This window comes from Schistocerca serialis, chromosome 1 (assembly GCF_023864345.2).
Source record: "Schistocerca serialis cubense isolate TAMUIC-IGC-003099 chromosome 1, iqSchSeri2.2, whole genome shotgun sequence".
Lineage (NCBI taxonomy): Eukaryota > Metazoa > Arthropoda > Insecta > Orthoptera > Acrididae > Schistocerca > Schistocerca serialis.
The window spans coordinates 577,974,527-577,990,449 of NC_064638.1; positions in this window are offsets into that span (position 1 = coordinate 577,974,527).

Consider the following 15,923-nt stretch of genomic DNA (forward strand, 5'->3'; position numbering starts at 1 on the left):
TTGTGTATTTTATTAATTCGCAATCCTAGCCAATGCATAGACTATTTGACTGCAGGATCACAAGTAAAGGTTATTATCTGCAGCGAATTAGCTGCAGGGCATGAAAACAGACGTGCGCGGCTCGCCCCTATGACTGCATCGAGCTATTCTTTTAAACAGAGGCGTGCATTACCCAAGTACCTAAAGTACGAGTAACCTTAGGTAAAGACGCAACTAATTTGCTCGTGCTAACTGCTGTTTGGAAGAGGAACTACACCTTTTATGTGCTCACTTAAGGTCGCTTTGGATAGTTACTCCTAGATACTATACGGTAGACAATGATTTCGGCAATTTGTCGTCAGTAGTGTAGTTGTAAAGCAGTGGATTTCTTTCCGTATGTATGCTCAGTATGTTGCATTTCTTTTACTCTCAGGATAATCTGACAGAGTCTGCACCGTTCATCAATCGCCTGTAGGTCATTTTGCACATCTTTACTTTCTTCTGGCATTGCTATTTTCTTATAGACAATCACATCATCTGTGAACGGTCTTGGAGAGATTCCGACGCTTTCTACTACGACATTTATATACACTTCAAGCAGTAACGGCCCTGTCACACTTCCTTGTGCGGAGTCTCTCAAACAACTGAATGAAAAGTTGATATTTCAGGGAACAAACAACTGTTCTTCCTAGTGAACGTCAATTATAGCTCTTGGTTTTGACATTTTACCTCACTCAACCGTCAATGAACACTCCGCAAGCATTTGTTTTCTTATCAGTGCACAGAACACAAAGTCTTTATAAGTTTTATTTCTGTTTTATTTCATTCGTATACAAACGGTATTATCCAACCCCCAAAGTTAAGACAGTAAATCAAATCGTTATAGCACGATTCATCAAAAACCCTTCAGCCCAGTTCGAATACAAAGTAATGACTGACTTTAATACTGTAGAATCTTAGTTATCATATCTTTAAAACAGCTCTGGCTGTAGGTGTGGCCTTATCGTATACCTTACCCATTTCTGAAGCATCAGTTGGCCGGGTACTCAGTCCCACGGTATGCAACGCTATGTCAGCGCTGTAATGTTTTGTAGCGAGTAATATAAAACATATTTAAATACACGGAGTAATGAAAGAATTTTCCTGGTTATTCCTTTTTTTCTACAACTCAACAACTGTCCCCATTTTTATAAAACCTCTTTCATTTTAAACTAATAATTTTTATTGTCCTTGCTACGGATCGAAACAGAAGGATATGATACAAGGACCAGTTACTTTTCATAGGTACGTATGTACAACAAATGTGTAAGTGTAAATGTCATATTGATATGAGGCACTTTGTATGTTGAATAGTATCGGGACACGGTATTATAAAGTATTGCAGAGACAATTACTGAGATTTTATGGCCATGTGTCTACGAGACAAGCGCTAGATAAATTTGCAAGTTTGTTTGTACAAACTGCCATTCATTGTACGCATACTGATGCTCTGTTCATATGTAGATAAAATTTATGCATGACAGTTTATAAATTTCTCCCAGCTTGCACGTTCTCAAACCCTTCTGTGTATCTAAGTATTTCTACATGAGACGGTTTCCTATAGTGTCACTGTGACGTAATTAATTAGAACAAATTAAACAATATGAATCAGTGCAAGCAAGACAAAAGTAAAATGAAATAAAATTGGCTGTAACTTCTCCCCTCACTCCAAAATTGGAGCAGTGCTCTTTTATATTTTTTGTCATACTCTTTGGTTATACTATCCTGATGAGATGGCGAAAAAGTGTTATAGATATTTTACTTATCTATAAAAAGCTGGAGGGTAATTAAAGAGAAATCGAAAATAATAACGGACAAGCAGATGGTATAAAACGCTTACTGTATTTACTGTAACAGTTTTATAGTAGAAATGATTTGTTTTTTCGTGACACTTGGGCGCCGTCTACAATGTCGTTGTATCGTAATTAATTAGAACAGTGATTCGAGAATATTAATAAGGGCAACAGAAGTATTGTTCGCTGTCACTTCTTATTCCCCTACCCAAAAAACGTAAAAAAGTAGAATATAAGCTATGAAACTTTGACGAAAGAGCACAGTACTATTACTCTTCACACCTTTAAGCTAACTTCAGTTCCAGGTATCAAACAGCTAAAATGTCTGTAAAACAACTATAAATAGTTTCACGGTACTTCAAAAGGTGATGTATCTGTGGCAACGAAGTGGTAACATTCAAAATACACTAAGCGCTACACGGGCCAAAATGTACTGTCTCAAAATAACGCGACCTGAGCTGCAGTAGATGTTGCGCTTCCTGATGCTAACTCCACAGCTATTTCTCTTCTATGGGTCTATATAAAACGACATCCCTAAGCTTGACAGTGTGTCTACTTCACAAACAATAAAAAAAATGTTTTGCAACGATTTAAAGGAAATTAATTTCACGATGTCGAAATTGATCATGTATACGAAAGAAACAACGAAAACATGTGCATTCGGGAAAAGAATAGGAATTAACAATACAGAAGCATCGGTGTATCCTTGGGTGACATACTATGCTGTAGTGCTACACAGGCAGTTATGTACATTTTATAATGTTTTAACTATGTTCTTGTGGAGTTCGCTGCTATGTTCCATCTAAAGTTGACAATGGCGCAAATGCCGAAGCCGATCGGCAGAAGCAACATAGAAAAAAAAAACCTTTGTTCTAACTGAACAGTCTTCACTTAAATTATATTGGCGTTCTTGACATTGTCAGCTATTCATTTTCCAGTGACGTGTCAGCGCTTCCATGCAGCGCCGATTCGCTGAGTGGATCGACTTCTGAGGGATGTAGTACCTCGTATCTGCGCACTGTGAAGGATTTCCCAGCGGATTGTGACGTTCGTCAACCTCAACAGCGAAAGACGGGCGTCATTCATAAGCAAAAACTAGGCGGGTCGGTCCGGGATTTGACACGCGCAGCCGGCGGGTGATCCACCGCACTTGGTGTGTGCGGGTAGCAGTGAGGCAGGCGCAGAGCGTAGAGGGGCCAAGTGCTCGCTAGCAGGTGACGACATCCGGTGACGGCTGCGGGAAGTCCGTGGCCTCCGTAAACAGAATTAATGGCTGCTTAGCGCGTCGGTGAGGCAAGCAGCCGCGGCTGCCGCTACTGTGTGCAGTACACGGTTGCAGTGTGCGGAACTCTGGCACACGGCCACACTAAATCACTAATCCTCAAGTCCCCCACCCCCCCTCCCGTTTTTGGCATCTTGGACGTATTTGGAATATTGAAGTAACAGAGTAATCGGAATGTTGACGAAAATTTAGACTGGAAAGCCCCCATCATCTGTCTTACTAATAAGCTAAACTCTGCTTGCTTTGCATTACGTGTATTTAGTATTGTGTGGTTTGGAGACTAGCAGAACTGTCTGATTTGTTTACATCCATTCTGCTGTTACCAATGGCCTCAACTAGAGTTGCACTGTACTAAAACTATGATTCAGCTGTTCTGGTAATGTATATAAGTGATGTAACAAATGGTAATATTGGTATCATTGGTAGGAATAGAAACATAAATGAATATGTGAGAGAGGAAATGCGAGGCGACCACTTTTTTCTTTATTGCACAGAATGGGCATTTGATTAGTGAAACTGAACATTTCAAATTTCTAGGTGTTCAGATAGATAGTAAACTGTCATCGTAAGTCCTCGTTCAGGATCTTGTTCAAAGACTTAATGCTGCTATTTTTACTGTTTGAACGGTATCTTAAGTGAATGATAGTTCGACACGAAAATTAGTCTACTTTGCTTATTTTCATTCGCTTATGTCGTATGGTATTATATTTTGGGATAACTCTTCCCATTCTAAAAGGATATTTTTGGCTCAGAAACGGGTGGTTCGGGCAATAAGCGTTGTAAATTCACGAACCTCTTGTTAAACTCTGTTCACGAGTCTGGGTATTTTGACACTGGCCTCTCAGTATGAATGTTGCTTACTGTCATTTCTTGTTAACAATATTAGCTTAATCCCAAGAATAAGGCGTTTTCACTGAGTTAATACACGGCAGAAATCAAACCTGCCTTTGATCGGTCTTCCTTAAAATCGAACCTGCCTTTATATTGGACTTCCTTAACTCTTGTGCAGAAAGGTTTGCAGTATACTGCTGCATCCATTTTCAGTAAGCTACCACTCGAACTCAAAAATCTATGAGTAATCTATGAGCTTTCAAATCGAAACTGAAGAGTTTCCTCATGGATGAGTTCATTGACAAACTAAGTTAATTCTTGTTGTATTGTTGATTGCTTTTACTTAAACTCATGGACGGACTTTTTTCGGGTTTATAGACATTTTATTTTTATCTGTTATTACTTTTACGTTGTAATTTCATGTACTGAAATGTTCCATAACCTTGACGATTTGCTCCTCAATTTGGTCCTATGCAACTTGATGTGTAAATAAATAAATAAATAGAACCTCATATCGTTCAGTGTTGTCCATTGTGTATTTTATACCTTTTCAAAATGTAAATTGCATTTTATATGTGATAAAATTTAGCTGCTCAAGTAAATTCTGCGCTTTTAGGTAATCAAAGCAATTACTTCAGATGCAAGTACAGTTTACATGCATCAATATGATCAAAGGCAAGAGTTTGTTGTTATTAAGCATAAGTGCTATTGTTGCTTAGAAATGATAGAAACATGTTTTATACAAGCTCGACTAAGTATTGAAGCGATGTTTAACATGTTTTTGTTTTGCGATTATTTATTTATTTTGCGGAAATCGTGTTTTCTAATGCTATATGATAAATCTATATATTTTTTATTTTTACAACGTCCCTCTCTTTCACGTTACAAATCAACAATTTACAGATAAAACCTGAATTAAACGTTGACAGTCTCAATGTTTCTGTAAATCCTGTTTATTTTAAGCAACAGGCAGGACAGTTACTATGTAGAACAAAAATGTTCCATAGGTTACTCAGCCCTTTGTACATCCTCACTTAGTTTTTAGACAGCACACTGCTTCCAGTTTCTAGGGAAATCTAGTTAGACACTGATCGCATACTGAACCAAAGTGATCGAAAGTATGTGACTCCTGATAGTATGCATCACACCTAATGTACAGGCAATGTGGTTACGATCTTAACTGACCAAAGCTCCTCGGAAAACTACCGCACTTTCAACAAACATGTAGCAAATAATTATACTCATGTACTACATGTCCATGGTACTTCTAATGAAGTGTTTGCAATAACGTGAATGAATATTTTGAACAAAAATTTTAAAACTCTGATTTATTTCTACGTAAATGTCGGCTAAGTGTTCCATATGAAACAGTTTTTTCATACATTTCTGTCATTCTTCAGAGTTGTGTATGAAACTTTTAATGTGTAATAGTGTAGGGCACAATGCACCCTTGTATTGTGTAGGGTACTGTATATCCCTGTATTTGCTACATTATATACACTGAGGTGACAAAATTTGTGAGATACCTCCTAATATCACGTCGGACCTCCTTTTGCCCTGGGTAGTGCAGCAACTCGACGTGGCATGGACTCAACAAGTCGCTTGAAGTCTCGTTCAGAAATATTGAGCCATGCTGCTTCTATAGCCGTCCATAATTGGGAAACTGTGGCTCGATTATGTCCCTTAAATATTCAACGGGATTCTCGTCGGACGATACGGGTGACCAAATCATTTTCTCGAACTGTCAAGAATGTTCCTAAAACCAATCGCAAACAATTTTGGCCTGGTGACATACCGCATTGCCATCAGTAACAATTCCATCGTTGTTTGGGAATATGAAGTCCAAGAATGGCTGAAAATGGTCTCCATGTAGCCGAAATTACAATTTCCAGTCAATGATAGGTTCAGTTGGACCGGAGGACCCATTTCATCCCAGCACAGTGCACAGCACTATGGAGATACAGCTTGCGCTGTGGCTTGTTCACAACTCGAGTCCATGGATTCGCAGGGTCTGTACCACACTCGAACTCTACCATCACCTCTTACCAACTGAAATTGGGACTCATCTGACCAGGCCACGATTTTCCAGTCACCTAGGATCCAACCAATATAGTCACAAGGCCAGGCGTTGTGCCGCAGACGATATCGCGCTGTTAGCAAAGGCATTCTCGTCGGTCGTCTGCTGCCGTGTCCCATTAAGGGGCTCCGGAACGCCCTATACTTGCAATGTTAAAATAACGCTTATAAATTACATCTTTCCTCACAAAGTATTTGAGGTAGGAAGTTGAACATTTTACAGATTATTTATTGGAATATGGGCTACAACTTAACACAGGGATTTTACAAAATTTTAGTTCAGTTATTAAAGATGATTTTTTTTCAATTGTAATGAAAATTCACATCATTTTTTTGCAATTTTTTATTTATATATTCAAAAATATACAGCTTTTTGGAAAAAGGCTGTGTTAAATTATGCAGAAGGTACTGTGTAACATTTACTGAAAGTTTGAAACAAATATGTTTGGAAGATCCTTAGAAAACATGTAATTAGTATGAGGAAATAAAAGTTTTGGGAATCGAGCGACAAAGATTGGATTAACTTTTTAGTGCATTCCAGGTCCATAGGATGGATTATCTTCATCCTCTGCAAACTCCTCCTCCAGCTTCCTCTTGTTCCTCCTCCTGTTTACTCTTGCTTGTATTTCTAGACTCTTTACAGCCCTGTCTGCAGCCCGAAGGCGTTCCTTGTCTAAAGCAAGCATCGCTCGTTGTTGTGTTCGTAGATTTTGCTACCATTTTCTTCAGTTGCAGTTACTGCAACACTGTTCCAAAAGGTGGTCATGTATGAACACTTATCACATTTCAGTTGTATTTCACTAGCAAGTCCTACGTGCTTTATTATGGAGAGTTCCAGACCAACTTCACTACAATAAATACATCTTACACAGTTTGAAAAAATTCCTTTGAGAACCGACATATCAAATACTTCATTCACATCCGATTCGCCCATAAAACATTCATAGTTTTCACTCATTGAACCAAACTTCTTCTGTGAAGTATTTTCTTTCCTACTTTGACTGCTATGGGCAGGTGTACTTGAGAGGTTAGGTTCACTCACTTGGTTATCGTCTTTATTGTTTACAGTAATAACACATACCTTTGGCTTTCCAACATTTCTCCTTTTCTTAAAAGCCTTCAGAGGATTTCTAATAACTTTACTTTTACTTATTATTATACTTTAACAAAACAGAGACTCAAGAAACAGAATTAATTACGAATATTTTCGAGATAACGACAGAGTAAATAAACATGAAACAATCGACAATCACACCGGCGATATATATTGAACCATCACAGGTTAGCCACAACACATACTTTATCTCACATCACTAAAATGTACCTGATGAACACGGACGTTAATAATAACACCATTTGACAGCAGTTTAACAGCGCCACAGTGGGTCACGCCCATGTAGAACACATTTCAAAAAAAAAAAAAAATTAAAAATAGTTGTAGTCTTCGGAATTGAATAAATTATATATCTATTGTTTTCTGAATCTGCTGACTATTACCTTTTAATAGATATATGTCTGCAGATTCAGAAAACGCAAAGAAGTAAAAATTGAACTTTTCATGATTTTGAGCCTTTCCGGAGCCCCTTAACGCCAAATTTCGTCTCAACGGGCAAACGGATACGTTTGCCGGATAACTCACATTGATTAATGCGGTTATTTCACGCATTGCTGCTTGTCTGTTAGCACTGACACCTCTACACAAACGCTGCTGGTCACGGTTTTATGTGAAGGCCGTCGGCCACTGTGTTGTCAGTGGTGGGAGGTAATGCTTGAAATTTTGTATTCTCGGCACACTCTTTATACTGTGGATCTCGGAATATTGAATTTTCTAACGATTTTGGAAATGAAATGTCCCATGCATCTAGCTGCATGTACCATTCAGCGTTCAAAGTATATTAATTCCTAACATGCGGCCATAGCCACGTCGGAGACCTTTCCACATCAGTCATCTGCTGACTATTACCTTTTAATAGATATATGTCTGCAGATTCAGAAAACGCAAAGAAGTAAAAATTGAACTTTTCATGATTTTGAGCCTTTCCGGAGCCCCTTAACGCCAAATTTCGTCTCAACGGGCAAACGGATACGTTTGCCGGATAACTCACATTGATTAATGCGGTTATTTCACGCATTGCTGCTTGTCTGTTAGCACTGACACCTCTACACAAACGCTGCTGGTCACGGTTTTATGTGAAGGCCGTCGGCCACTGTGTTGTCAGTGGTGGGAGGTAATGCTTGAAATTTTGTATTCTCGGCACACTCTTTATACTGTGGATCTCGGAATATTGAATTTTCTAACGATTTTGGAAATGAAATGTCCCATGCATCTAGCTGCATGTACCATTCAGCGTTCAAAGTATATTAATTCCTAACATGCGGCCATAGCCACGTCGGAGACCTTTCCACATCAGTCATCTGAGCACAAATGACAGCTCCGCCATTGTACTGCCTTTTTACAACTTGTGTGCGCGATGTGTATACGCATATCACAGCCCCATGACTTTGTCACCTCAGCGTATTTTCTGAGGAAATCGGAATCCATGCAATGTACATTGCCTCTGTATGGCTAAACTACGAGGGGGTGTTGGAAATAAGTTTCCCCTGTCGACTGTGGGCAGAGTTGTGTGATATGGACGAAAGACGACACGACACGTGAACGCGCACGTGCAAGACATCGTTACACCATTGGGTAGAGGTCAACCGCGATCAAGCAGAGGGCGCTGTTGCAGTGCCTGCGCAAAGCGGAGGCCAGCCGCTCAGTCTGTTCCCGTAGCTATGGAGAGAAGGTGTGTTTTGGAGACGTGGTCACAGGTGGAAGTGAGAGCTGTTATCCGCTATGAATGGGCACGTGGAGTATCAGGCACAGAAATTCATAACCGCCTTGTTGAGGTGTACGGGTCAGATGCGATGTAGAGGCAAACGGTGCGGAGATGGTGCCAGCAATTCAGTGATGGACGTCAGCAAGTGTAGGACGTACCGAGACCTGGACGCACGCGCACGGCCACTACAGATGCAAATGTCAGGAAGGTGGATGACATGATTAAAACGAACCGGCGTATTACCGTCGATGGAGGAGCGGCAGAACTTGGAATCGGACATGAGCGAGCTCACAAGATCATCCACGACATTCTTCGATACAGGAAGGTGTCAACACGATGGGTGCCCTGCCAACTGACCCCGACACACGTAGAGCAACGCATGACTTTCAGCCTGGAACAGCTCGTGCGTTACCATGGATCTGGCAATGACCTTCAGTTTCGGATTGTGACGGGGGATGAAACGTGCGTCCACCATTACACGCCTGAATGGAAGGCCGCATCCATGGATTGGAAGCATCCGTCATCACCTCTCCGAAACAAGGTGAAAAGCACTCCGTGTGCAGGTAAAGTGCTACTCGCCGTTTTCTGGGACACCAAAGGAGTTTTGCTGCTGGACTTTCTGGAGGATGCAATCATCAATGCTGCCCGGTACTGTGCCACTCAGTCGAGGTGATTCGGAAAAAGCGACCTGGCCTTCTCAGATCTGGCGTTCTGCTGTTGGATGGCAATGCGAGACCACACACGGAGACGGCATCGCAAAACCATATTGCAGCTCTTGGTTTGGAGTGCCTGCACCATCCGCCTTGGAGTCCGGATCTCACACCAAGTGACTTCCATCTGTTTCCTGCTTTGCAGAAGACTCTCGGCGGAAGGCACTTTGGCAGCAATGCTGACGTCGAACAAGCCGTTCAACGCTTCTTCCGCATGCAACGCCCTGATTTTTTCCTGGAAGGCTTTTTGAAGCTTATAAAGCCGTATGAGAAATGTCTCAATGTGCTTGGAAATTAGAAAAATAAAGATATGTCTTATCTTTAATATCTCAGTCTCTTCTCTTTCCTTTCGCACACAACTCTGACCACAGTCGACTGGGGAAACTTATTTTCCAACTCCCCCTCGTATTAATACAATAACTACTTGGTCATGCCGCGAGTGCTTCACCAAGTTCTTCACCAGGCCAAAGCCTGCAGACCCACGATGTTAAAAGAAATACCGAAATGGGCTGTGCACACTTCAGTTTTATATCGAGTACGACGGTGTGCACCGCGGGTCATGATACATCTGGTCCAGGCACGGATCTAACGGTGGATGGGAAAGCAGTAACACAAAAATAGTAAAAGCATTGGTATTTTTATACATACGAGTTTCCAATTTCCTCAGCCAACTTTCGTAAAATAAATTAGGTTCTAATTACAAGCAATTGTTGAAATAATACCCTATGTTTTTGACAGGGGGTACTTTTCTGTTGCTTGCTTGAGGTACAGCGCATGTGAATGGTATTGCGGTCCGACAGCCTGCAGAGAGTATTCCAGCCAGGAAAACTCCCCCTTCTTGTTCTGACCCTACCTGCCGTCAACAACAAATCCGTCACGGCTCGCGAGTCCACAGCTAGCATGGAAAAACCACAGGAAGATGAGCAAGCTAAGGCAGACAGGAAAAGATCTTCCACTAAAGAAAAAAATTACATACAGAGTGTCTTATTTCATTTCCACGATCGCATAGCCAGACTACAGACTCACTGTGTTCAATAAAATACCGATGATGGGCTGTGCACACTTCAGTTTTGTATCTTATACGAGGATGTGCTGAAAAGTAACGCCTCATTTCCCTTGTGAAACGAAATTTATTAACCTTATACACCTTTATTATTCATCTCTACGTAGATATGATGTACATGTAGAGACAAACAAATGAAGAATATTTCAGGAAAATTTGATGATTTGTTCAACAAAAGGAACTTCACAAATAAAGCAAGTCAACAACGTTTTGGGCCACCTCTGCAGCTAATACGATGATTGATTGTATTATTGAATGTTCTACTGAGGGCTACCTTCCCAAATTATGCCCAAGTGGCGCCTTAGATCGTTAAAATCCGGAGCGAATTGAAATGCCCTGCTCATTGTGCTTCAACGTTCTCAATACGGGAGAGATCCACCTACCTTGTTGGTTGAGGTAGGATTTGGCAAGCACGAAGACAAGCAGTAGAAACTCTCAGCCTAGGCGGAAGAGCACTGTCGTGCTGAAATGTAAGCTCAAGATGGATTGCCATCAAGGTCAAAACAACGAGACATAGAATATCGACGACGTGCCGCTGTGCGGTAAGTGTGCCACGGAAGACATCCAACGGGGTCCTGTTATGAAAAGAAATGTCACTGTATACCATCTCTCCTAGCTGTCGGGCGACAGTTAGTCTGGTATCAAACTGCTGTCTGGGACGTCTCCAGGCACATCTTCAGCCTGGAGTTTCATTGACTGCAGTAGAATTATATTCAGTGATGAGTTCCGCTTCGAACTGAACCCCAATGACGGGGCGAAGACGTCTGCATACGCCCCAGAGAACAGTAGGATACCAACCCGACTGTCGCCCTGCCATACAGCTCGACAACCAGGAGTGATGGTCTGAGATACGAATTCTTTTCATAGCATGACCCTTTGGTTATCATCCGCTGCACTCTTACTGCACAGCGGTGCGTCGACGATATTCTACGCCTCGCTTTGTTGCCCATAATGGCAGACCATCCTGGATTTACATTGCAGCAAGATAGTTCCCTCTCAAACAGGGCGATAAATTCTACTTCTTATTTTCGTGCTTGCCAAACTCTACTTTGGACGGGAAGATCGCGGGATAGCTCCCCAACTGAGAACTTTTGGAGCATTGTGGGTAGAGCCCTCTACCCAGCTCGGGATCTTGACGATCTAACGTCCCAATTGGACAGTATTTGGCACGATATCCCTCAGGAAGACATCTAATAACTCTACCAGACAATGTCAAACTGAATAATTGCTAGCATAAGAGCCAGGTGTGGATCAATGCGTTATTGACTTGCTCAGTTTGTGAAGCTCTTTCTCTTGAAGAAATCATCAATTTTTCTGAAATTGTAATTGTTTGTCTGTCTGTATATGTACGTCACATCTAATGATTTCCATTCCATTTGGATAATTCCTTCGTGGTATGTCTCTTTTTGTTTTAGAGCGTATTTATTTCTCAACATAGTGAACCTGGCATCGAGCACACCTTGATACGTCAATGTAGGATGTTCAACTTTGTTGATGGGGCCTCAGCCTCACCTTTGCTTTCACCCTTCTTTAAGTTCCGGAAACAAATGAAAGTCGGATTGGCCGTGCGGTTCTAGGCGCTACAGTCTGGAACCGAGGGACCGCTACGATCGCAGGTTCGAATCCTGCCTCGGGCATGGATGTGTGTGATGTCCTTAGGTTAGTTAGGTTTAAGTAGTTCTCTAGGGGACTGATGACCTTAGAAGTTGAGTCCCATAGTGCTCAGAGCCATTTTGAAAGTCGAATGGGACCAAGTCGATGTTAGCACCACTATTTCCTCCGTTACGAGCATGAACAACCAAACGTTGCACATTACTGATGTCGATACAATCTCTGCGGTCAATTACAGCACGTCTCTTTCTGGCACCTACATAGATAAGTTACACACCGCCATGTTACACGCTACAGTTCGGAGGCCTCTAGCGGTATATGGTTGCAACTTGCGTCAGCGAAGCGGGAAAGTCGACCGAGTAATGTGCATGACATTTAATACCTCAGAATAAAAAATTCGGAGGTAACCTTTCTTTCCACACGTCCTTGTAAATTACGACATTGTCAAAATTCTCAGAGTTTGTTGATATTGTAGTTCTTAAATTAATTGCATGATACATATATTACTCAAATTTTCGGGCGGATGCTTTTCAAAATTTTATACATTGGTACGTAATACTTAAGTCGAAAGCCAAGGCACGAACACGTCTTCGTCTCCTCAAACTCCTCTCTGGCCGAACATGGGGTCTGGACCCCTCCACAATACTCCATACTTACAAGTCTCTCATCCGCCCCATCCTTTGATATGCGCACCCCACCTGGATACCCGCCCCTCCCACCTACTGTCTTCATATCGTTGAACGCCATGTGCTCTGCCTGGTCTATCACATCCGTCTCCCCTCCCCCACACGGATCCTTTACGGTTTAATCCCTTTCCCACACCTCCTCCCTTTCCTCAAATGGATACAGATCCTCTACACCTCCCACAAGCTTGATCCTCCCCACCCACTTGTCGCTCCCATCCTCCCCCACCCCATTCCGCTGCTGTGCCTATACTCTTGCATCCCACCTGCTCTCCATCTTCATACCCTTGCCTAAGGTGGCTTCCACCAACTCCTCCTTCCTGAAGATGACCTCGTTCCATCCATATACCCCTCCTAGCAGCTCTAATCCTCTCCTTCCTTTCCTACCTTCCCCCCTTTTCCTCCCTCTCTCCTTCCTCACCTTCCTTTCTCCCTCCCCCCTCCTCTCTTTCAGTTCTCTCACTTCCTCCCCCATCTCCGGGCTTCCACACCCGACCCTGCCCTCACCCTTCCCCTCACCCTTCCTTTCTCCCATTGGCTTCTCCCCCCTCCTTCCCCCTTGCCCATCTCCTACACCCTGTGGTAGCCCCCCCCCCCCATCTCCTCAGTGTGTTCAGTGTGGTGAAGGTCATCACCAATGTGTTACAGTGTTCTCATCGTCTAAGTGCGTCAGTGTTCTTGTTCAGTGTGCTCCTTTGTTGGTGTGTGAAACTGTTTGCCTACGTTTGTGTGCAATGCTGATCTTACTTATCTAACCAGTGCCTTCTGCGAACGCCTTCATGTCATTTCTTATGTATGTCTCCTGTTTTTACCATTCATATATGTCTGTTTTTCTGTCTCCATGTTTACTGTCTGTTTCTCTGTAGCCGAAGAGCGCCATAGATAGGCCGCTGCCGGTTTACCTTTTGTAAGGTATTAAAATAACAATAAAGAAAAAAATAATACTAGAGGACGAAAATAATTTTCGTACGATGTCTTATTGCCAACTAACATAGCTTGGTGAAATGTAGACAATACATAGAAAGAACAACTATAGTTCAGTACATAAGGCAACTGAAAGAAATACGCAAAAAGACGAACAGAAAGAACACTTTTATTCAAAAGCAGAAATTACACTGAAGTCACCGCAGTTCATGAGGGACCTCTCGACATTTCAAGAGGCCGGGCAAGGTTCCTAGTAGGGTGTGCCATCACCACAAACGGCAGTGCAAGCTCCGTTTCGTGCTCCCATAGTGATCACGAGGTTGGCAACGACTTCTTGTAGTAGGGAGCTACATCCCTCCACCAACTCGGTCGACAACTGCTGGGTGGTCGTTGGTGCATGTGGACGTGCTACAGTATGTCTCTCCAATGTCTCCCACATGTGCTCGAATGAAGTCGGTGGAAATGACAGGTCAGTCCCTTCGTCGAGTATCGTATCGTTCCAAGAGTTCCTCATTGTACGCTATTGAATTCGGTAGCACATTGTCATCCGTATAAACGAAATATGGGTCGAATTCCCCTTGAAAAGGGGCGCTTTGGGGAAGGAATACAGTGTCACAATAATGAACGCTCATACGCCGTTATGCCTTCCCGCACCAAACATCTGTACCACCAAAACGATGATGTTCGGCAGTTGCTCCTGGCTGCACTATCTTGTACGTCTTCCGATCTCGCCATATGAGGGCACATCCATAATCACTACTCAGGTTGTCTGCTATCTTCCCAGAAGGCCACACGACCTGACCCCTCTTTGGTGCAGTCCCTACCTTCTTGACACTATCGCAAACGGTGCTGCCGATGTGCAGCTGTCAGTGGGAAAACACTCGTCATTTTAATTGTCGTGTTGTAGAAATGAATGCTTTTTGGCCCACACAAGCATAAAAATTCATCTGTTTTCCGTTATGAAACAAGCAGAGATAGAAGCTCGTCAAAATGCAACTTTAGCCCCTGATAGTCGCAACACATTCTACGAAAAGATCTGAGGGAATTGGAGCGATCAACATATAAATACATCATGCCATGAAAAAATATGTACCCATTGTACTACAATTCTGTAGCTTTCATAGATTTTATTTATTCCGAGGCAAATGGAACACTGACAAGCAGACTTCTAATAAGCGTGCTACAGCCCATTTGATTTGAAAAGCAGTAGGTGTAGTGAGCTGCTCATAAAGAACCACAGCAGATCATGTGTGTTTTGGACAGTTGGCACAAACCGGCGCATAAAGGCCGCAACATGTCTGAGGTTGTGACCCAGGGGTGTCATCAATTGTCACCACAACCACCAACAGATTTTCACACTAGAGCTCTGCACAACTCCAATGGCCGTGTTCATCCATCTACAGCACCCCATTTTCACACTAAATGACGCCAACCGTCTTCACTGCATTGTCTTAACGGATACGTTTGTCGTATATCCCACACTGATTTCTACAGTTATTTCACACAGTGTTGCTTGTCTGTTAGCACTGACAGCTTTACGCAAACGCCGCTGCTGTTGGTCGTTAAGTGAACGCCGTCGGTCACTGCTTTTTCCGCGGTGAGAGGTAATGCCTGAAATTTAGTTGTTGTTGTTGTTGTTGTGGTCTTCAGTCCATATACTGATTCATGCAGCTCTCCATGCTACTCTATCCTTTGCAAGCTTCTTCATCTCCCAGTACCTACTACAACCTACACCCTTCTGAATCTGCTTGGTGTATTCATCTCTTGGTCTCCCTCTACGATTTTTACCCTCCACGCTGCCCTCCAGTACTAAATTGGAGATCACTTGATGCCTCAGAACATGTCCTAGCAACGGATCCCTTCTTCTAGTCAGGTTGTGCCACAAATTGAACACGGTACATTCACATGTCAGCGTTTTTGTGTCACTGTACTACTTTCCCGTTTGCGTCTTTTCAATGATGAATTTGGACTGCTCTCATTTTTATGGGGGACATCGAACATCACAGGTATAGAAGGTCTTTGAACGAGAAGGTATTCGACGAATGGGCTGGCCCGCCTGTTCGTCCAACTACTCGTGTTGCAGCACGGCCCCGTGCACCAACGACCATCCGTC